Here is a 24244-nt window from a genome sequence, read left to right on the forward strand (position 1 = left end):
AAGCTTGAACCAAGGAGGAGTCCTTTCAACTTCAACCAAGAGACAAGCAATTCAAGACCTTCTTAATTCACTCATTTAATATAATTCAAGGTTGATTTCTTTTCATCTTTTAGAGGTTGTTTGAATTATACATGAAGACAAGCATTGAAGGCCTTCTTAATTCACCTATTCAAGGCATTCAAGGCCTAATTTATCACCTTTTTGAAGGTTTTCCACGTTCTAACAAAGGGACATGCCATAACCAGCATTCAAACTTTGTATTCAAGGACTTATTTGTCATCTTTTGAAGGCTGGTCATATTCTACAAGGGAACAAGCAATGAAGGCTGATTTTATTTCATTTAATCACCAAATTAAGTGATAAAATCAGCATGGAATTTGAAGAGACGAACTGACTTCGACGTGTAAGAAGTCCACATTCATCCTATGTCTACATTCATCCTCCTTTCATTCATTTGCAAGCAAAGCAAGGCAACCCAAGAGTCACCCCTCATTTTGGACAAAATTAAGGCTAGACTCATCTCATATTAAATCTAAATTCATCCACTTTAATGTACATGGTCAACCATCAAAGGATAAGAAGAATGACAACTCATTTAAGTGAATTCAAGTGCATTTAGAATATTGTTTTAATGTTTTCGTAAACCTTTTCATATGCTGCCTCTTCTTATGATCATTTGTAAACACACCTTTTTGCATATTAAACTCATTGAAAGATTTCTTTCATTCTTGTTCTTTTGATAGAACTTTATCGGCTTCAAGTTATTCTTGTAGTCTTCATTTATTTCATCTTGATATAACGTTGGTTTTTAGCTCTCTATAGCTAACGGGTCACGTTCCATCCCCTACCACATCTATTCCATCAAGTTATATTGTTAGTTCCTAGCTCCATATAGCTAGCGGGTCACAATCCGTTTTTCCTATCTTTCCCAACATATCACGCCTACACCATTCATCTTTCACCATTATCCTTTATTCCATTCAACCGTAACAACCATCACTCTTCTAACTTCCTAAACCATTGCAACATAGACCTCATTCCTTCTATTTTCATTTACATATTTATATATTTCTTACTTATAGTCTTATTATTGCATTTACAGCATTCAAAGGAGACAAAGTCAGTTTTTTACTAGAATCACAATCGGGCAAACATATATATGACTCGGATCAATCAACCTGGTTCGTATCACATACACTGTTGTGAAATAAAACCAACCACGAGTATCCATGCTCATAAACTGACCATGAATGAAATGATTGGCAGTGGTTAAAATCTAAACCTCAACCTCATTGTCCCATAACACCCAAATATTTTGGCATGTCAAATATATATCTTAAACTTAATCAAATCTATATATAGTCCAAAATAATTTTAGATATTGAATTCAAAATATTTTAATACTTGTGAAAGCGATAACAAACATTTGTTTCATAAGATAAGGCATAAGAGGTGCAAATTACAATGTAAATAATTAAGAAGAAACACTAAAATCCGTTATAATAAGTGAATGACTAAAACTAAAAAACAACTCAACTTCCTACTATCCTAAAATAGTATTTTCAAACGAAACTCTAGAAAATAAAAAAAAATAGACCCAAATTAAAGAAATGGGAAGAAATGCAAAATTTTAAAGCAAATTACACTTTGTGCACGTTATACTAAGGTGGGTTCTTGACCTAGTGGGCGGAGTATAACCGTCCAATCATTTTGAATTATTATCGGACGATTGTCTCAATCTATCATCAGTTTTGCCTCGACTCATATCTTCAGTCATGCGTAACACTTGTTGCATGGTGGATCTTTGATCGGGCACCATCGATACACAAGTCATGGTAATTTGTAACAGCTGCATCATTTCCTCTTCAATGTTGTGGTATTAACCCCACGTTGAAAACCTCCGTTGTCTATTCCTCTCGAACCACGGATCTTGATTAGGGGTTTTGCCCATCAATAACTCGAGTAATAAACTCTAAAGCTATAAACATTGGACTGAAATGTAACGTTGCAAGTTTCGACTATTTCGGGTGCTCGATAGCCTACGATGCAATTGGACGGAGTGGTGTTACTGAAGAGTGGGTTGAGACTGAAATCGGAGATACAATCTTCATGATCAGGTCAGAGAATGATTGGACGATTTAATGTTGTCTTGAACCAGTTTTCCCGAAACATAGAGATTAATGTTATCTTCATCTGGTTCTCCCACTCTAATGTAGTTCGACCTGAGCCTTTGCTACCTGCAATATTTATCACATAACATCACACCTAACATTAGAGAATGAAAAAAAAATTAAATTACAACCACAGTACAATATAATGATAAGGTCATTATTGTTGCAAAGTCAAAAAGGAGAACGGTGCATTAATGAATTCGGTGCACGTGGTGCAATTGGCATGACTTTTGTAAATGGTAAAAATGCTAATTTAGTCATTGTACTTTAGGGTATTTATAAAATTAGTCCTTAAGCTTTAACTATAAATACCCTAGTTCATTTAACTTCAAAATCATTCCAAGCATTCTAGCTTTCTTCCAATATAGAGAATTTAGAGAGTTTCTGAGAGTTGTTTTCTCCTTTTTATCAAGAGAGAATTATCATGTTTTCTCCTTGGTAGATCGAGAGAAGTTGTAATTCATATTTTCTCATAGTGAAATTCTTCTACTATTGCCCATAGTTTTTACCCTATATTATTTAGGGCTTTCCACGTAAATTTTGTGTCTCTTTATCTTCATTTTTTATTTTCTCAAATTATCAGTTGTGATTTTGCTCTATCTGATAGCCGTCTTCCACAACAATTGGTATCCGAGCCAAATTAGAGTGTGTAATATCTACTTATTATCTTTGTGGTTGCCACCAAAAGGTGGATCCTCCAACATAAGAAATTAAGAAGGTATTACCCATTCTTTGAAGGTTCCAAAGAACTATTCACGATAGTGAAATAGTGGGAGCTATCCGTAATAGAAACTATGGCAACGAAATTTGATATTGAAAAGTTCAATGGGAGAAATTTCTCATTGTGGAAATTGAAGATGAAGGACACCCTGAGGAAAGACGGTTGTCTAGCAGCTATCAGTGAAAGGCCGGTAGATTTCACAGATGACAACAAATGGATCGAAATAAACGAGAATGCTATGGAAAACTTTCATCTAGAATTAGCAGATGAAGTATTGTCAAGCATCGAGGAGAAAAAGATAGCTATAGAGATATGAGATCATCTCACCAAATTGTACGAGGCCATATCGTTGCACAATAAAATTTTCCTTAAGAGAAAATTGTACACTCTCCGGATGCCAGAATCCACTTCAGTGACAGAGCACTTGAACACGCTAAACACTTTATTTTCTCAGCTTACATCACTGAGATGTATAATAGGAGAACAAGAACGTGTTGAACTTCTACTTCAAAGTCTACCTGATTTGTATGATCAACTCATCATCAACTTGACAAACAGTAATGTCACCAGTTTAGTCTTTGATGACGTTGCATCTGTTGTTCTACAAGAAGAAAATCAGTGCAAGAACAAGGAAGACAGACAAGTAAATCTGCAGCAAGCAGAAGCGTTGACAACGATAAGAGGGAGATCAACGGAACGTGGCCAAGCAGTAGTCACAATCATGGTAGATCGAAGTCGAGAAGATATAAGAATTTAAAGTGCTACAACTGTGGAAAGAATGGTCACTTGAAGAAGGATTTTTGGAGTCTAAATAAAAACTCCAATCCACAAGGCAATACTGCAAGCACTTCAGATGATGGAGATGCTCTATGTTGTGAAGCGTCAACCACCGTGGAATGTAGAAAGAGATTTACTGATATATGGCTCATTGATTCAGGAACAACATATCACGTGACCTCAAGAAGAGAATGGTTCCATCATTATGAACCTGTCTCAGGAGGATCTATATATAGTTGTAATGATCATGCCTTAAAGATCATTGGCGTGGGAACAATTGAAGATGTATGATGGAACAATTGAAGATGTATGATGGAACAATTAAAGTTGTTCGAGATATGCGATATGTGAAAGGCCTGAAGAAAAATTTATTATCCTACGGATTATTGGATAATAATGCAAGTAAGATTGAAACACGAAAAGGAATCATGAAGGTGTTCCGTGGAGCGCTTGTGGTGCTGAAAGGCAAAATGATAGCTACAAACTTGTACATGCTGAAGGGAGAGACTTTGCTAGAAGCAGAAGCATCTGTTGCCTCATGTAGTTCAGATTCTTTAATGCTATGGCATTAGAAACTTGGACACATGTCATAACAAGGAATGAAAGTCCTTGTGGAGCAAAACCTACTTCCATGCTTAACAAAGGTATCATTTACTTTGTGTGAACATTGCATAACAAGTAAGCAGCACCGGTTGAAATTCAACACATCAAATTTTAGAGGCAAAAGTGTTCTAGAATTGGTTCACTCTGACGTATGACAAGCACTAGTTACATCCCTAGGTGGAGCAAAATACTTTATCTCATTTATTGATGACTACTCCGGGAGATGTTGGGTGTACCCTATTAAGAAGAAGTCAGATGCATTTTCAACTTTCAAAAACTTCAAAGCGCGGGTAGAACTTGATTCTGGAAATAAGATCAAGTGTTTTAGAACAGATAATGGAGGAGAATACACAAGTGAAGAATTTGATGACTTTTGCAGGAAAGAAGACATCAAAAGACAGTTCATAGTGTCGAACACTCCTCAACAAAATGGAGTGGCAGAGCGGATGAACAGAACCTTATTTGAAAGAACAAGAGCAATGTTGAGGGATGCATGCCTAGAAAATTCATTCTGGGCAAAAGCAGTCAATACCGCTTATTATTTGATGAATCGAGCTCCAACAACTGCAATAGAGCTGAAGACACCAATGGAGATGTGGACTGGTAAACCAACTGATTATTCAAACCTCCATGTATTTGGAAGTATTGTGTACGTGATGTACAACTCCCAAGAAATTTCAAAGCTGGATCCAAAATCCAGGAAATGCAAATTCTTGGGGTATGCTGATGGTGTAAAGGGGTATCGCTTGTGGGATCCCACTGCCCTCAAAGTGATCATTAACAGGGATGTTATCTTTGTAAAAGATAAGCTACAAAGAAAAGAAAAAGATTCTAGCACTGAAAAGTCAGAGACTACACATATACATGTGGAAAATGAGTTTGAACAAAGAGATTCTTCTGAAGCAGAACCAACACATGATGAACAAGAAACAGAGAGTTCTGAAGCTCCAACAACTCGTCAATTAGATCGTGTGAGAAGATGTCCCAATTGACACTCAGATTATGTTATAGAAGGAAATATTGCATACTGTCTTTTAACAGAGGACGGTGAGCCATCAACATAACATGAGGCAATAAACAGCTCAAATGCTTCACTGTGGATGATGGCGATGCAAGAAGAAATTGAAGCACTTCATAAAAATAATACATGGGACCTTGTGCCACTGTCACAAGGAAGTAAGCCAATTGGTAACAAATGGGTCTTCAAAATCAAGCGAAATGGTGACGATCAAGTTGAGAGGTATCGTGCAAGACTGGTGGTCAAAGGATATGCTCAAAAAGAAGGTATTGATTTCAATGAAATATTTTCTCTTGTGGTTCGACTAACAACAATTCGAGTAGTTTTGGCAATGTGTGCTACATTGAACTTACATCTAGAGAAGTTAGATGTTAAAACAACTTTTCTTCATGGAAATCTTGAAGAAGAAATTTACATGCTCCAGCTTGAAGGTTTGAAGAAAAGAAAAGAAGAACTTGGTTTGCAGGTTGCACAAATCTCTGTACGGTCTAAAGCAGGCGCCGAGGTGTTGGTATAAGAGATTTGATTCCTTCATTATGTGCCTTGGATACAACAGACTTAATGCAGACCCTTGTGCCTATTTCAAGAGGTCTGGTGATATCGATTTTGTTATATTGTTGTTGTATGTGGATGACATGTTGGTTGCAGGACCCAATAAAGATCATATTGAAGAATTGAAGGCACAACTGGCTAGGGAATTTGAAATGGACTTGGGATCAGCAAACAAGATTCTAGGGATGCAAATTCACTGAGACAAAAGTAATAGGAAGATTTGGCTTTCACAAAAGAATTACTTGAAGAAGATCTTGTCACGATTCAACATACAAGATTGTAAGCCAATTTCTACCACTCTTCCTATTAACTTCAAATTATCCTCCAGTTTGAGTCTTAGCAGTGAAGAAGAGAGGATGAAGATGTCTCGAGTACCGTGTGCATCAGCAGTGGGAAGTTTAATGTTCGCTATGATATGCACAAGACCAGACATGCACAAGCAGTGGGAGTGGTTAGTCGGTACATGGCGAATCCAGGCAAAGAGCATTAGAATACACTAAAGAAGATCCTGAGATACATCAAAGGGACCTCAAATGTTACATTATGTTACGAAAGATCAAACTTACTTATCAATGGGTATGTTGATTCTGACTATGCAGGGGATTTGGATAAAAGCAAATCTACTATAGGATATGTGTTCAAAGTTACTGGTGGAGCTGTAAGTTAGGTTTCAAAATTGCAGTCAGTTGTGGCTACGTCCACAACAGAAGCAGAATATGTAGCATCTACACAAGCCAGTAATGAAACAATTTGGTTGAAGATGCTATTGGAGGAGCTTGGGCACAATCAAGAGTATGTCTCTTTGTTTTGTGACAGTCAAAGCCTTGCATTTAGCAAGGAATCCACCATTTCATTCAAGGACAAAGCACATATGAGTTCAGTACCATTTCATTCGTGAAAAGTTGGAAGAAGGGACGGTAGATATGCAGAAGATCCATACCAAAGATAACATAGCAGATTTCATGACGAAGGCGATCAATGCTGATAAATTTACTTGGTGTTGATCCTCTTGTGGCCTGTCAAAGACGTAAGCAACATGATGGTACAAGGTAGAAAGAATGGTGTGAAGATATGATTGTTCCAATCAAATCTTCAAGTGGGAGATTGTTGCAAAGTCAAAAGGGAGAACGGTGCATTAATGAATTCGATGCAAGGGTGCAATTGGCATGACTTTGTAAATGGTAAAAATACTAATTTAGTCATTGTACTTTAGGGTATTTATAAATTAGTCCTTAAGCTTCAACTATAAATACCCTAGCTCATTTAGCTTCAAAATCATCCCAAAGCATTCTAGTTTTTTTCCAATACTAGAGAATTTAGAGAGTTTCTTGAGAGTTGTTTTCTCATTTTTATCAAGAGAGAATTATCATTGTTTTCTCCTTGATAGATCGAGAGAAGTTGTAATTTCTATTTTCTAATAGTGAAATTCTTCTACCGTTGCCCATGGTTTTTACCCTATATTATTTAAAGGTTTTCCACGTAAATTTTGTGTCTCTTTTATCTTCATTTTTTATTTTCTCAAATTATCAGTTACGATTTTGCTCTATCTGATAGCCGTATTCCGCAACCATTATAATATCGCAATTGTATTCATAATATATATATATATATATTAAAAAATAAATTAGTACTTCATAATTTAATATTATGGCCGTAATATTTATGGGCCTGAGCAAATGAGTGAAACGAAATAAGACAGAGAAGCTGACCTTGGAACAGAGTAGATAAGGTTTCATCGTGCATGTAATCGGAAATGAGTAATTTTTTGTCTTTGGAGTAATAAAACGCTCTCAAGGGAACCAGATTTTCATGCTTGACTTTACCCACAATCTCCATATGCATTTCGAACTCTCTTTTGTTAACCGTCACGTCTTTCAGCCTTTTAACGACCACCGTTATCCCTTCCTCCAACACTGCCTTGTACGATGTACCGACGCTGCCTCTTCCCAACAACTCCACCGATGCCCTCAACAAATCCTCCAAATTGAAACTGTAAACCGCGCCTTCAAAGAACACTTGCTTATTCCTTTCCCCTTCCGTCGATGCTCCCGTTATTTCTTCTTTCAAAGACGAAGTTCCCGCCTCCATCGACAGAACATCTCATGTCGTCGCCGATATTGACGGCTTCTGCTGCGCTAGCGGTCATTACCGTTTACAGAGGCAGAGAATGAGGAATAATAATAATAATAATAACGTTGCAAACGCGGATCCCAAAGTAATGACAATAATAACGGTGGTGGAAAGGCTCCTGGAGTTTCTACCGGAAGTAGTCGGTGGAATGGGAGACGTCGCTGAAGAAGGAAAGAAAGGTTTACATGGCAGTAGTAGGCCTCCGCAAAGACCAAGGTTTCCAACAAATGAAGATGCGTGGAATTTAGATAAGGAACCCGAAATTGAACCGTTAATGTTGTTATTAGCAACATTGAAATCATCCAAATTCCAAACCGTCGAAGTTGATGCTCTATAGCGAACAGGAGAATTATTCAATTAAATTTTGACGACGAAAGGGATTATACCGGTGAAATTGTTGGAATAAAGATCGAGCCGTAGCAAGCGAGTTAAACGAGTCACTAGGTGGGAACGAGCCGGTAAACTCATTACCTTGCAGATAAGGCTACGGAGGAGATTCAAGCTGGAGAAGTCGGTTTGAGTTTCACCAGATAAACGATTCGTTCGTAAGCTCTAAACTCGGAGTTGGCTCAACCGACCGATTGTGTTGGGTGGAATAGAACCGACGAGGCTTACACCCGGGAGACAGAGAGTGAAGACGAAAGTGCGGTTGGCGTCGCATTCGACGCCAACTAAGTCACAGGTTGAGGTAGATGAGTTCCATTGAACCCGGTTATCGTGTTTGGTTTGTGAAAGGAAAACAATAAAAGCTTACTTGTCTTGAACTGGTTCCGAGTTCACTCGAAAACATAGTATCAGAACTGAAACCAAAAAAACACAGACAAAATTTAAGACCATCTTGAGATATGAGTTGAATAATGAAACACAATAAGAAATGAAGAAAATGGGGCTTTGTTTTGCTTTTTTTTCGGCCAACGTCTTGCAATGAACGGTTTGGAGAGGATCGAAAATGAATTTCCGACGAGAAGCCATCAAAGAAAGAGAAATAAGAGTGTGATGGCAGAGGAAGCTTTGTAAGGAATCAAGACTTAACAAAGGTTAGAAGTGAGTGGAAAGAACATGACAAGCAACCTTTATTATTATTGTCTCACTGTACCCATACATCGAAAAAAAATAACTTATTAGATACACAATATCAAATATAATCTCATCTTTATAGACAATTTTATTTCAAGGAAAACTTTCTGTTTTCTTAATTCAATAATTCAAATTTATTTTGAACTCAAACATGGTTTTTTTTTACTTAGTCAAGTTATAAATCTGGAGACTTAAATTATATCAATTAGGATTAAATCTTGATCTTTAGATAATATAATTTTTTTAATAGAAGCGTCTATTATTAAAAATTGAAAATATCTAAAATTATAATAAGAATTTACAACTATCATCATAAGCTAAATATATATTTTAGACATTTTCCTATAACATTGAAACTTGTCACTTTAGATCATATAAGTACCATACATAAAAATGGTTAAAAATCCAACTAAAAGACTCAAACAAAAATAGATACTAATAAATTTGATTGTATTGGCAAACGAACCATAAAAGGGAATTAAGTTATTTAAAGACCACTGAGAACGACAAATCAGAGTCGAACTTATTGAGTAACTATCCATGAACGCAAAATCGTGCGTATGAATTTAATCTGAAGGTCTATAATAGGGAAGATCAACAAGATTTCAAATAAGCATCATCTTGATTAGTCGGGACATTGTTAATTCTAACCCTAAGAAAACATAAATAAATGAACCATCAAAAGATCGAGAAGAAAAAAATTACCACAAAAGCAGAGATAAACGTGCCACAAAGACAGAATTATTCTTATTTAAAAAAACTAAAAAAATAAAGAGAAAAGAGAATTGATGGTCGGCAATTAACATCAAAACTGGTTTCGTCTCCGGTTAAACAAAATCAAATAAGAAAAAGTTGATCTGATCTATAAAAAGACGACACATTCTCAAAGGTGATTATGAAGTCATATATGTTCTAAATACTTTCAACCATTTGACAATGACCAATCACCCTACTGCAGTCGTTGGTACTCGAACCTATGACCTCTAGAAACAACAACAATTCCTTTAACCACTAAGGTAAGTTGAATCGTAACATTAATAGTGAATTCATCAAAAAACCAATTTGATGTCCAAAACAAAAACAATTATAGTTGGGGTGATCAAATAGAAAATTTACCCAAATCTATTGTTTTGTCAAATAAATTAATATTTTCCCAGATTTTATACCAATCCCCATAAATACTAAATAATAAATCTACTTTAGAAAAACCTTTTCTTTTTGTCGTATTTAGAATAAACATAGTATAAATATGACGAGGAATAAATAAATAAAATTAATTATATTAAAAAATTATATATTAATTTTAAATATAATTAATATAAATGTGAGAGACGCTGGTTGCGTGAAAGTGTAGTCAACTATTCCTTATACCATTTCCTCTCATGATTGAACACTCATCGCTTTAGATTACGTAACAAATTTCCTTCCATTGTTTAGGGGTTTACGGATTTTAAAGACCCAATCTTCAGAAACAAGTTTCTACCAACATGTCGCAGACTAACTGGGAAGCTGATAAAATGTAAGTTATTTTCCTGTGTTTTGTTAGGGTTCTTTTACTTCATTTTCTTCTTATTTTGAGTACGGGTTTTGAGTTTTAGCTTCACTGTTTGATGGGTGTTAATGAAAGTTTTCATTTAACATGTACTGATTTAGGGTTTTGTTGGAGACCAATGAAAATGGTTCTTAATTTTTCCCATTGTTATTCTACCTTTATTGTTAAGAAAATCATACTAAATGGAGCAGAGCTGAGAGCATTATGTTTTTTTTTTCAAATGCTTTTGAATTCGAATGAAGGGTTGTGCTTATTAAAGCTTCTAGTATTATGTAGTAATATTATCTTTTGGCTAATGAAGGTTTTTCTTTAAATTAAGGTTTAATGTTCTGCGTCTGAATTTACTACTTGTTACTGTTTTTAAAATCTGAAAGCTGATTTTTTAATGTTTGTTCCTTATGAGCACAGGTTGGATGTGTACATATATGATTATCTGATGAAGAGGAAGTTAAATGCTACTGCAAAGGCATTTCAAGCTGAAGGGAAAGTGTCAACTGATCCAGTAGGTATGATGTCCCCGATTTTTCTTTTCCTTTCTTGCTTTGAAAGATTGCTTTTTTAAAACTTAATGATTCTGATTTTTTAATGTGTGTCCCAGCTATCGATGCGCCTGGTGGTTTTCTATTCGAGTGGTGGTCTGTATTTTGGGATATATTCATCGCACGGACAAAAGACAAGCATTCAGAAGTTGCTGCTTCTTATATCGAGGTGTGTTTCTGCGAGTTAGTTGAGCAAGGTTGAGCTGTTTAATTGAATAATTTGAGAATGGCAGAGTCAAATGGTTAAAGCTCGTGAACAACAACAGTATCAGAAGCCTCAGCCTCAGCTTCAGCAGATGCAGATGCAGCAGCTCTTATTGCAGAGGCAGCAGCAGCAACAACAACAACAGCAACACCAGCAGCAGCAAAGGGAAGGGACTCATTTAGCAAACGATGTTGCCAATGGCCTTGTCGGTGAACCTCTCATGGAGGATAGCACTGTGAGTGCAATTGCATCCACGAGAAAGATGTATGACGAGAGTTTCAGGTTTCCACGCCAAAGGGATTCCTCGGATGAACCACATGTGAAGGTACATTAGCTTGATAGGAATTGGTTCCATCCTTTTTCGCCCGTTCTTGCATTTTTTGACGTCAGATAAATTGCAGCAACTAGGTGATAATTTGGGCCAGCTTCTGGATCCTAATCAAGCTTCAATTATGAAAGCAGCCTCAGTGATTGGTCAGCCTCCCGGGTACTTCTCAATTTTTTTTTTTAAGGATCATTTGTTATTTTCTTTATTTTCTTTTGTCATGTTTGTGCTGTGTAAAACTGATAGTGATATACTTGCAGGCAAACACTGCATGGCACACCTGGAAATATATCAGGAAGTCTTCAGCAAATGCAGAATCGAACTCAGCAGGTTCCAGTTCCCACCCAGGTACTTAATTGTCATTTTTTCATTTTGTGTATATTTTTGTTTTTAGCTCAGATTGCAGTTTTTGTCAGCCTTTAAATGCCTTTGGTTGTTTTATATTCCGTATGCTGATACAGGATTCAAGGAGTGAGATCAATTCAATGTTGAGTCAAAGAGCTGCTGGTCCTGACGGATCATTATTTGGAGTTCATGGTAAAAAATTTCACCCTAAGAGTTTTGCTTCTTAAGGTATAAATTATTGCTTTTATTAACTTGTATCATTCTTCAGGATCAAATCAAGCTGGTGGCAATTTGACACTGAAAGGATGGCCTTTAACTGTAAGTCTTTTGATGTAGAGTTGATATGAAGTTGCAGTTTCCTCCATATTCACAGTTTCATGTGAAGACGATGAATGTTCTTGCTAAATGATGGAACATGCTATGTTAGGGATCCCTATTGAATAAATCATTTGCTAAGAGCACTTGCGCATCTCTTCCTGAATAAAAAAAGATGTTTAAGCTAGATTTTCTGATTTCCTGTAACTAATTTCCAGTACTGTGGATGCCAAAACTTTCTCTATTCTGCTTCAAGAGAAGTTTGCTGTCTTGGTTGAAGGGTATGTGTGGGATATGGATTACCCCATTTGTAGCTGCTGAAGTAACTTTGTCTAATGGATACATAATGAAGATTAGTTTATGTGTACAATTATAGTTCATAGAACTAAATATTATTCTTTCTAAATCCATCTTGTGGAAAGGAGAGTGGAGTAGAACAACCGAGATAATTTAGTCCTGTTATCTATGGTTGAAATCATATAATGATTGTTGACACTACTGCGTAAAATGTGCATCAGGTTTTATTTGTGTGTTTGTTTTTCAAATTTTATTATTTTATAGTGAACTTAATAAGGCTTGCAAGATCGATATATGAGTTACTTTTCTAATTGTATCTTACCACCAATTGTAGGGACTGGACCAACTACGACCAGGGCTTCTTCAGCAGCAGAAAACTATGATTCAGTCCTCCCAGCCATTCAGTCAGCTTCAGCTACAGCAACAACTTCTTCTTCAAGCACAACATAATTTGTCATCCCCATCGGCAAACGATTTTGAAAGCAGAAAAATGCGTATTCTGAACAATCAGATTATTGGTCTTGGGAAAGATGGCCAACTAAATTCTCTTGGCAATGCGATTCACAAAGTTGGATCACCTATGCAAATTGGTTCTCCTGTTCTGTCTCATGGCGACACTGATATGTCAGTTAAGGTATTTTTGTCTGTGCTGCACATCATTGACAATTGTTAATATTCTTGATGCTTGCATTAGATTTGGAGCTGTTGTAGGCCTGTAGCTTCCTCGCCCTTGATTAATGGCGTTCATATGTTTCAGTTACAGCAGCAACTGCTGCATCAAACTCAACAACAATCACAACAACTTGCACAGAATCCACTTTCAAGTCAGCAGTCTCAGAATTCAAATCCCCAACTCCAGCAGCAAGATAAAATGGTTGGTACCTGCAGTATGATGCCTGATAATAGCATGTCAAACACCTTTACTGGAAAGGACTGGGTTTAACATATCAAAAACCGATCTGTTATTCTCTCCCCTTTTTTGTTGTTTGTAGATTATTCATTCTCCCAAAATACCTAAACATTTTAAAAGATAGACATGTAATTATGAGTTTGACCTTTGGATCTTTCTGACATATCTCATGGTCTGGGATTGAATTGTGGTAACCACTTCATTCGCATGTAAGTTGAACCAGCATTTCAAATCAATATCCTGCCAGCATTTGTAACATTAGTATTACATCTTTTCTTAAGGCTTCAAAAAATCAAATTGACCGAAAGAGGAAGCAGCCAGGGTCATCATTAGGTCCAGTCAATAGCTCAGGAACTGCAAAACCACCGGACCATCTCCAAGTTCACCTTCCTCACCTTCTACTCACACACCAGGTGATGCTTTATCAATGCCCACTTTGCCACATAATAGTGGTTCCTCCAAGTCATTGCTTATGTTTGGCTCTGATGGTTTGGGTTCCCTTACTTCAGCTCCTAATCAATTGGTAAAACCTCCTATCCATCTTTTCGTTGACATGGTGTCTTGCTTTTGTATTTTCTTTATGTTCTTTTTTTCTTCTGCGTTGAATTTTTTTTTGATAAGAATAGTAGGCCTCATTAAAAATCCCCTTCATGATTAATGGAACTTGAAGATAGTTCCTTAATCAGCGAAAGGAAGAAAAGAGTACCCTAGGATTTCATTAACATCAAATAATTACATAGGAATACAAGACCTAAACTCCCTTAAGGAGATAGAAAACCAAAAAGAAACAACCCTTAACAGAACATAATGATCAACCAATGTCAGCCTTAGCTGGGGCTTCCGCCTCTATATTAGTTGTCCTATTAACCCATCTAATAAGACCTTCACAATCTCTAAGCTTTTGAATAATGTCTTTAACAATTTGAACATAACTACAGGACATAAAACAACATCCTTAACCCAGTCAACTTCCACCCTACTATCACTCTCAATAATCAAGCGGTCCTTAAATGTATGACGAATAGATTCAAAAAAATCTAAACCCTTTAGGATAGCTTTCAATTCCATCAAAGCTGGAGGCCCCGAACCAGCAGCCTCTTTGAAAGAGCCAAGGATCGAACCAAACATGTCTTTTAGAACACCACCTAAACCACTCCTCTTCCAATCACTAGTAATAGCAACATCCACATTAAGTTTAATAAAGCCGTTTGGAGGAGGGGACCAAGGAATCTTAGTTGAAATCATATTAGAATGGGACGAGTAAGAATCCCCTAAGGAAGGGTCAGCAATAAGAACATCCTTGGAGATAGAAACCAGATTTTTCTTAGCTAAAAAACCATGAAGCAAGCCTGAACCTTGTTAGAAAGAAAATTTTAGCTCGATCTAGCTTCCCTCCTTCGAACACAATAGAATTCCTAGTGTTCCATATTGTCCATAGAACCACTCTAGGAATAAGTGACCATATTAGAGAGTTGGTCTTCAAATCAGCCCATGCTAGGAGAAAGCTTTTAGCATCTTCGTGAAAAATAGACTGAAAATTCCAGTAGCTCATGAATTTAGTCCAAATTGACCAAATAAACGAACAAGAAAAGAATAAATGAGATGGAGACTCTTCTAATAGCTTACAAAAAGGACATAAAGTATCATATATGCCCTTAACACCTCTTTTAACCAAGGCTGTCTTCACTGCCAGCTTCTTTAAAATCACTTGCCAAAGAAAAGTCTCCACTCTTGGAGGCAGCAAGCCCCTCCAAACAATAGTCTTCCAAAAATAAGCTTCTCGAATCCGAAATACCCGAATAAGATAGTTTAACACATGATTTACCAGAACCCTTCCACAATAGCCCATTAGCATAATCAGCAGAAATAGAAAAATCGGAAATAACAGCCATCAAATTTGTCCATTGCTCATATTCCCAGTCATTCAACTCCCATCTCAACTGAACATTCCAAAACCAACCCCACGAGCTATATTCCCCAAACTGGAATAATTTTCCAGTTTTGTTCACTGCTATAGAGAATAGTCTAGGGAAAATGATTATTAAAGGATGATCCAATGCCCAAATGTCTTGCCAAAACCGAATATTCCTCCCATTACCAATTTTATAGCTATATTTGCTTTTGATTATAGAGCCAATAGAATTTGCTTTAAAATGATTGTTCACCATAGATCTCCATATCCAAGAATATTTAGGAGAAGTATTACTGTCTAATTGCATTAAGGATGAGTCCATTTTGTATTTAATATAAAGCATTTCCCTCCAAACTGCCTTCCTCTCAATAGCAAACCTCCAAGCCCATTTCTCCAAAAGTGCTCTATTCATCACATTTAAATTAGGGACTCCCAAACCTCCTTCGATCTTCGGTTTACAAACATCGGACCAGCTAACCCAATGAATCTTTCTTTTCCCATCTCCTCCACCCCATAAGAAATTTGACATAATAGAATTAAGGGACTTATAAACCGAAGCTGGAACCTTGAACATTGACAAATAATATGTAGGAAGTGAACATAGGACTGATTTAATTAAAACCATCCTGCCTGCCATAGAAAGAAAGGATCCTTTCCAGCACGCTAGCCTCTTATTGAAGCTCTGAACCACTGGATCCCACAGAATGTTGGAGTTTCTGTGTGGACCAAGAGGGAGCCCCAAATATTCTGAAGGAAAATTACCCACTGAACATCCAATCGCAGCTGCCAAATCGTTAATTTCCTCTTCGATCGAATTAACCCCAAACAATTTACACTTATTCAAATTCAACTGAAGACCAGACATAACTTCAAACACTCGAAGCACCCTCTTCACATTCAAAATCTGCTTCTTCGACGCACCACAGAAAATTATAAGATCATCAACAAATTGAAGATGCGATAAATTAAAATTCTCCTCCTCATTTCTAATTACCAAACCCAGAAATAGCCCCTCTGAAACTGCCTTAAGTATCAATAAATTCAAAATTTCCCCGATTATATTAAACAACAAGGGAGACAAGGAGCAACCTTGACGAAGACCCTTAGCCATTGGAAATTCCTCGGTTGGAACCCCATTCACCAAGACTGAAACAGTTGCTGTCGTGATGCACTTCGAAATCCAACCTATCCATTTAGAACCAAAGCCCATTTCCTTCCTTATTTTGAACAAGATAGGTCAGTCAATTGTATCATATGCCTTCTTGAAATCAACTTTAAAAACACATCCCTTTAAACCATTCTTCCTCCAAAAGTCAATCCCTTCATTAGCTATAAGGGAGCAGTCCAAAATTTGTCGACCGGGAATAAAAGCGAATTGAAATGGACTGATTAAATCTGAGATACAGCTCCCAAGTCTCCTCGACAGACATTTAGAGAGGATCTTGTATAAACCACCAACTAAGCTTATAGGTCTAAAATCATCTAGGCCACCAGCGTTTGAGATCTTTGGAATAAGAGTGATAAATGTATGATTTATTCCATGTTCCCATTCCTTCCCCAAGTAGAAATTATGGAAGAATTTCATAATATCTTCCTTAAGGACCTGCCAAAACCTCTTGAAAAATCCCAGATTAAAGCCATCAGGGCCCGGAGCTTTGTTGCTACCACAAGACTTCACAGTATCCCAAACTTCCTCCTCAGAAAATTCATGCTCTAAGAACTGACTTTGATCCAAAGTAATTCTGGAAAAATCCAGTTTTAAGTCATCGATTTCTAAAGTGGATCGGTCATTATAAATTTTGAAGAAATAATCCTTGACTATGGCCTTAATTGCAGTCGGTTCTCTACTGTTTCTCCTCTAAAGTTTAGGGCAAACAGAGCATTCCTCTTCTTTCTAACCGTAGCACGTATGAAAGTATTTAGTATTACGATCCCCATCTTCAATCCATTTCGATCTTGAGTACTGAAACCAAATCTGCTCCTGAATCTTGTGAAGTTTCCACAATTCTGCTCTGTGATTATTCAACTCTGCTAATACCTCACTGTCAATAGCACCTTACTTCTGTTGAATATCAACCCTGTTGAATATCAACCTCTAACTTCGAAATTTTCTTCTCTAACTCATAAATCAAGGCTCCTGAATACTGATCTCTATTTCCAGCCCATTTTTTTATTGCATGTTTTGTACTCCTTAGTAGACTAAACACACCTGCCTTTTTTAGATTTTTCTTACAATTCTGGAGAGAATAAATAACCAGATCCTGAAAACCCTCCTCATCCAACAAGTAGTTGAAAAGTCTGAAAGGTTTTTGCCCCTAGTCCACACCTTTATTCACAAGAACTATAGCGTTATGATCTGACAGCGACCTTGGTAGAAGAGACTGAATAATATCCAGAAACAAAGCCAAAAATTGACTATCAATCAAAAACCGATCCAATCTTACAAAAGTGGGATTCTCTTGGTTATTACACCAAGTAAACCTACCCCCATTCATAGGAAGATCAATTAGACCCGTTTGAAGAATAAACTCATTAAAGATCTCCATTGAACTCCTATTTTGACCTCTGCCCATCTTCTCATCTTCTTGTAAATAAACATTGAAATTCCCTCCCACACAAACGGGATAATTCTGCCCACTTAGATAAATGCTTAATTCTTCAAAAAAAAATCAGGTTTCTCCTTCTCCACAGCTGGACCATAAACATTGATGAAACCACAACTGAAATTATTATTCCGAAATTTACCAAATATTGCTATAAATCTCCTGCTAATAAACCAACTCTCCAGCTCAAAAATATTATCGTCCTAACAGCACAATAAACCCCTTGCTGATCCAATTGAAGGAGATTCTAAAACTCCTTTTAAATTATTAATCCCACTTCTTCTAAAAAAAGACCTCTGAAATTTTTGTCTTGGTTTCTTGCAACCAAAGGAAAGTAGGATTTATGCTAGTAACTAAATTTTGAACATCCCTTTTTTTTTCATTTTTCCCCAAACCCCTAACATTCCATGAACATATTACTAACTTTGTCATCTTCATTAAAGGAACACTAAAACCCTCAACCAACAATACCTTGATTAACCCCAATCAAGCCTTTCTGTAGAGCTATAATTTTCTCCAAAAAGGCTTCTTTCCCTTCCTTAAAAGACACCCCCAAAAGCTTGCTAACCTCCCAAGTTGCTAGAGCTTCTTCCATTAAAACCGAGAAGGCTGAGGAGGAGGTTGTATCAATGCTCACTTGTTCAAGTGCTTCCCGTAACAGATTCCTTCTAGTTCTTCTAATTAGCAAACCAGATTTGGACCTTAAGCAATCACCTTCTGAAAAATAACCTTCAATCTCCCTATCTTCACTCTCGACCCCTGTACCACTGTCAATGTAAGGAAGATTACTCCCATCAGCAATGAACTCTGCTGATAAACGATGTTGTTTTTTAGTACTGGAATCCCCATCAAACTTTCTCTGACTAATTGTGACTTCATTTGCTTCAGACAAGAGCTTCAACAAATCCCCATACCAATATCTTCTTTCCCTTGACCTTCTATAGACCCTTTTGCAACTGCTCAAACTTCTAGTTTCTCGCACATCACTCTCTGTTGTGAACTGTCTTCTTGATCGATGTAACCGTCTCCCCCTTGAATTGATTCCGGAATTAGTTGTAACCTGTTCAACCAACCTTAAGACTTCTTCTTCAGCCACTATTTCTGCATTAACCGACTGTTCTGCAATTGGGCTCTTCTCCAAAACATTTAACATTTTACTGTTATTGTCTGATAAGTTAAGGTTTTGAACCAATTCCCCAAACTTATTAATTGTAAATGTTGGCCCAGAAATAAAACCCGTAAAACCTTTTGACCCAGACTGCCCATAATCTTCAGAATGGGCCTGAGATCCATCAGCCGAATAATTTTGACTTCTAATCCCCAGACCTGCAAACTCACCTGCTTTTAAACTCCCAACATTCTGACTTTCTGGCAGTCCACAATTAATACCTTTCCTATCTAAGGAAAATCTTGATAGCTGTCTGTCTTCACCAACTCCTCCAGAAACACGAAAAACTCCCTGGTCAATCCAATTGTCCCCTGACAGACGATTTCTGCCTGCTACACATGCTTCACCTTCCCCAAGTTCTGACAACAATATGTCTTCATCCTCCTCAAACAAAATCTCCTCAAAAAATGTCCCACCGGAACCTTCCACCGGAAAATTATTGAAGAATGAACTTGAATATTCACTTGCCGAACTGATCTTGATACTTTGAAGGATCTTCCATAAGATCTGAGAGTGATCACATCTGGAACATCAAAGGGGCTTGCCACCCTTAATACAATTCTAGCCATTGTGAGGTCTTCTCTTTTCCCTGTAACATCATGAATATCCACCACTGTGCCCCATCTACCTGCTATCTTCTCGAAGAAGGGTTCATTCTAGCATAACAGAGGAACCCCTATTAATTCCACCATGCAAAAAGCCATTGGAACTCCCTCATCATTCAGTAATGGTTTCACTCGATCAAACCATTGTTTTGTAACCTCTTCCCTGTTACTTCATAAATCTTGCATCTCCTCATGAGATTTAAAAACTATAACGCAAGAGTTCCATACATAACCCCATCTAGCAATTTGAACATCATAGCCTTCTTTAATTAAGGCATTCTGAATAAACTCAGTCTGAAAAGAGTGTTTGATAATCCCTGTTAAAGACCTCTTAACCCAGTTAGAGCTTTCTGATGGAATATGCATTTCCAAAATATTTTTCTTGACATTCCTCCTTTGAAGATCCTCGGAAAATATTTCTTTGTTCCCCATTGTATTCCCGTTTGACATCAAAGCATCCCTATAAGTTTTGTCGTCCCTTCTTCTTCTGTTGAAGTTTCTTGCTTCTCTTGATTTTGAGGATTCTGCATTGTTTTGACTAGAAACCTTGTTTGAAGAAATATGCATCCCCCCTAAACTTGGACGCCCCTCCTTATATCTGGCAGGACTAACTGAGATCTTCCTTCCATCAATCAGAACACCGTTCAAAACACCGACAGCCCTCTTCAAACCTGCCTCACTCTTAAAATGAACAAAAACAAAGGTGGAAAATTTCTATTTTGGATTTCTTGTTTGTTTGGGAATAAACACTCTCATAACAGGACCATGGACTAAGAATATTTCCCTTAAAGTACGACGAGAAACCCTCCTACTGAGGTTGTCGACAAACGTCGACCAACACTCATCAGGAACTAACTTTTCTTTCAAATTCTCTCTCTCTACGTTTTTCTCTCTCTCACTCATGCTTTTTTTTATCTTTTATTTGGTATTCTAGGAAGAAGCTGAAGTGGAGGAAGATTATTATCCATTCCTGCGCTGAAATTTAGATTTGGTTCTTTTAATTTCTATAGAAAGTTCCCGGAGCAAACGAGTTGGCAACCCAAGTGTATATGTCATATGCTTATTCTGATTTTGCTATGACCTGAGAGGAAGCAGGAAATATAGTTTAGAACCTCCGAAGAGGTTAAAAAGTATATAAAATAGACAATATATTAAACAGATGTCTATTTTGGATAGGCTCTTTAACTTAAAGAATCAATGTTAAATAACTTGATTTCAGAAGAGATGCTATCAGAAGTGAAACCATTAAGAACTGACAATCTACTCGTTTAGTCCTAGATAGTAGATTGGATGCACTAATAGGATGAAATTTACGGATTGCCTCTAGTTATTTCTATTGATATTCCATTCTGCTGTGGGGTAACTTGAGACAGTACATCACAGGCTGATATAGACCGTTTCGTGGATGATGGGTCTCTTGATGATAACATAGAGTCATTCTTGTCTCATGGTGATCCAGAGCCTAGAGAGAGAGTTGGTTGGTCCGGTGATATCAGCAAAGGTATGTTAATGTTAGTTTTTTTATTACTATTGGTGCATGTCTTCCCCCACAGAAATACCAGAAATTTCTTACAATGAGTGAAATCAAATGCATAGGTATTTATTATTACTGTAATGTCAGGTTTAACATTTATGGAAGTCCAGCTTATCCAGGCTAGTACAAGTAAAGTCGAATGTTGTCACTTCTCAGCAAATGGGAAGTTGCTTGCTACTGGTGGGCATGATAAAAAGGTACAAGATGACGAGCTATTTAAACCTTTTATTCTTGTTGATAGGCAAAATTTTAGTGCTAAGTTTTTAACTTTTCTAGAGAATAAAAAAAATAAACATGTTTGCTTGATGACATCATTACATAGGCTGTGCTGTGGTGCACAGAGTCTTTTGCATTAAAGTCAACACTCGAAGAACATTCTCAATGGATAAGTGATGTTCGTTTCAGTTCAAGTCAAGGCTTGCTACCTCTTCAGCTGACAGAACAGTCAGGGTCTGGGATGCTGATAATGTAAGCAAGCATGCATCCTTTTATAATGGAATGTGCTTGGCCTTTAGTAGACAACATTCTGTAGCTGCTTCGCAATTGACCAATTCTGCTGTGCGTTTTTTGGTTTATTACTTTTGGAAACTGCTTCACTATATGACCTAAAAAGCTGATCGCTAGGCATTGAGAACGTAAAAACATTTTTAAATTTTTTCACGCAAAGCCATTTGCTCATTGAATCTGCAAGTGAAGTTCTCTCTTATATTTCTTGACTTATAGATGCATGGTACTATTTTGCAGCCTTCTTATTCACTTCGTACTTTTATGGGACATTCTACAACTGTTACATCACTTGACTTTCACCCGACCAAAGATGACCTTATCTGCTCATGCGATAATAATGAAATTCGATATTGGAGCATTAAGAATGGTAGTTGTGCTGGAGTTTTGAAGGTATATAACCATACAATTCATTCTCAGGAAACGTTTCTGGACAATGCATATCCTTGTTTTACTTTTTCTCTTTTGCAGATCTTATTTTTACAGTTAACACCTTCCTTCCTTTTTCCCCCATTAACAGGGTGGTGCATCCCAGATAAGATTTCAGCCTCGTGTTGGAAGGTTTCTTGCAGCTGCAACTGATAATTCCGTATCCCTACTTGATGTAGAAGCCCAAGTTTGCAGGGCTAAATTACAGGTTAGTTGGGACTTTTCTAGTTATTTTCTAATTTCATTTTAGCCTTTTGTCACCTACAATGAGATGAGGTTTCGGTAATTGTTAATGGAATACACTTACACCATAGCTTTATCGCATATAGAATAAGAAAACTAATTGATCATGATGTTGCAAGGTCATGGTTATTTTGCGATGCAAGGCCTTCGGAGAAGTCTTGACTAGAATGAATGTAGTGCTTTGAATGTTGAATGTTTGTATATGCTTTTTTCCACGAAGGCTTTAGATGAATATGAATCCACATGCTTTAAAACCTATATACCTCCATGGTGCTCGAACTTCTCTATTTAGATTTCAGAGGTTTGATTAAACAATTTGGCATCCTGTATGCTTGCAGCTGCTATTCCACTTGGTTGTAATTTTGGACATGGAACGGAAAATATCTTGTAATTTTGTCTTAGTTTTCTTTTATTTTTGGACATTTTACATGGAGTGTGTCATTATTTAAGCCTCAATTTTAACTAATCGTTTTCATCGTACTGTCATTGCAGGGGCATAAAAGCGCCGTCCATTCTGTTTCCTGGGATGCTAAGGGCGAGTTTTTGGCATCTGTAAGTGATGACTTGGTGAGAGTGTGGACGGTTGGATCTGGTGGCAAAGGAGAATGTGTTCATGAACTGAGCTGCTCTGGCAGTGGCACCAAATTCAACACGTGTGTTTTTCATCCCTCTTATTCTTCCCTGTTGGTCATCGGCTGTTACAAGACTCTGGAGCTGTGGAACATGATTGAGAACAAAATATTGACCCGACATGCCCACGAGAGTCTAGTGTCGGCATTGGCAGCTTCGAATAGCACTCACATGGTAGCCTCAGCTAGCCATGACAAGTGTGTGAAGCTCTGGAAGTGATCAACTCCGGGCGGTATTTTCATCTGCGGTATTGTTAAACTGGTATAGTTCCTTACACTATATATAACAGGGTTTCAGACATGTCAACTAATCTTGAAGCACAGATTTTTTTTTTTTTTTTTGCCCCAAGAGAAAAAGAAAATGTCACACCTAAGCCTAACAAGTTGAAGCTTTGAGATTTATTCATGTGTTTTTGTGAAGGCTAATGTTGTTTGTTGGATAGAGAAGAATCACTGTTTCTTTAGTTCAGTAATAGTTTATCAATTTACTCTTAAAATTCTATAAGAAATATTTCTGAAAACTCATCATTCTTCCAACGGATTCAACTGAAAGTTAATGTTATGCATACAAGTACACGTATTCTTTTGGAATCATGTATTATCAACGAGATGTTTTATTCCTTCATAGTTTTTATATTTTTTTTTATAAATTTTAATAATTTAAACATTTATATATATTATTTTTTACAAAAGGACAAAATAACTAATTTCAGTATTGCATAAAGTAATTGGTTCGACCCAACGAATTTGTTACCCTTCTTCCTCGGTTATTTAATCAGAATCTAAATTATTTTCTTAAAAGGAATAAGAGTGAAACACACTAAATATCTAATGCTCATTATAATTCGATGATTTTCAATGCATTAACCATTGGGGTCCTTTTTCTTAATTACATTGACATTTAACTGAGAAATTTAATTAATCTAGAGCTTAAAATTTAAATGTGTCTTATAATTTATTTCTTTCTTTCTTTTATAGATTACAACATCTTATTTACGTGAAACAAAGAAACTTAAAAGCAAAAATAAAAAATTTCACTATCGAGCCAGAAATATAATATAATTCCTATACAGGGTCATG

At 36.8% G+C, this 24244-nt stretch overlaps 2 pseudogenes; one reads left to right on the plus strand and one right to left on the minus strand.

The window, feature by feature from the left end:
• Positions 1–1630: 1630 nt before the first annotated feature.
• LOC120180027 lies at positions 1631–7950 on the minus strand (annotated as a pseudogene).
• A 2531-nt stretch (positions 7951–10481) lies between these two features.
• LOC120180033 lies at positions 10482–23633 on the plus strand (annotated as a pseudogene).
• Positions 23634–24244: the final 611 nt, after the last annotated feature.

Source organism: Hibiscus syriacus, unplaced genomic scaffold (genome assembly GCF_006381635.1).
Source record: "Hibiscus syriacus cultivar Baekdansim isolate YM2019G1 unplaced genomic scaffold, ASM638163v2 tig00112487_pilon, whole genome shotgun sequence".
NCBI lineage: Eukaryota > Viridiplantae > Streptophyta > Magnoliopsida > Malvales > Malvaceae > Hibiscus > Hibiscus syriacus.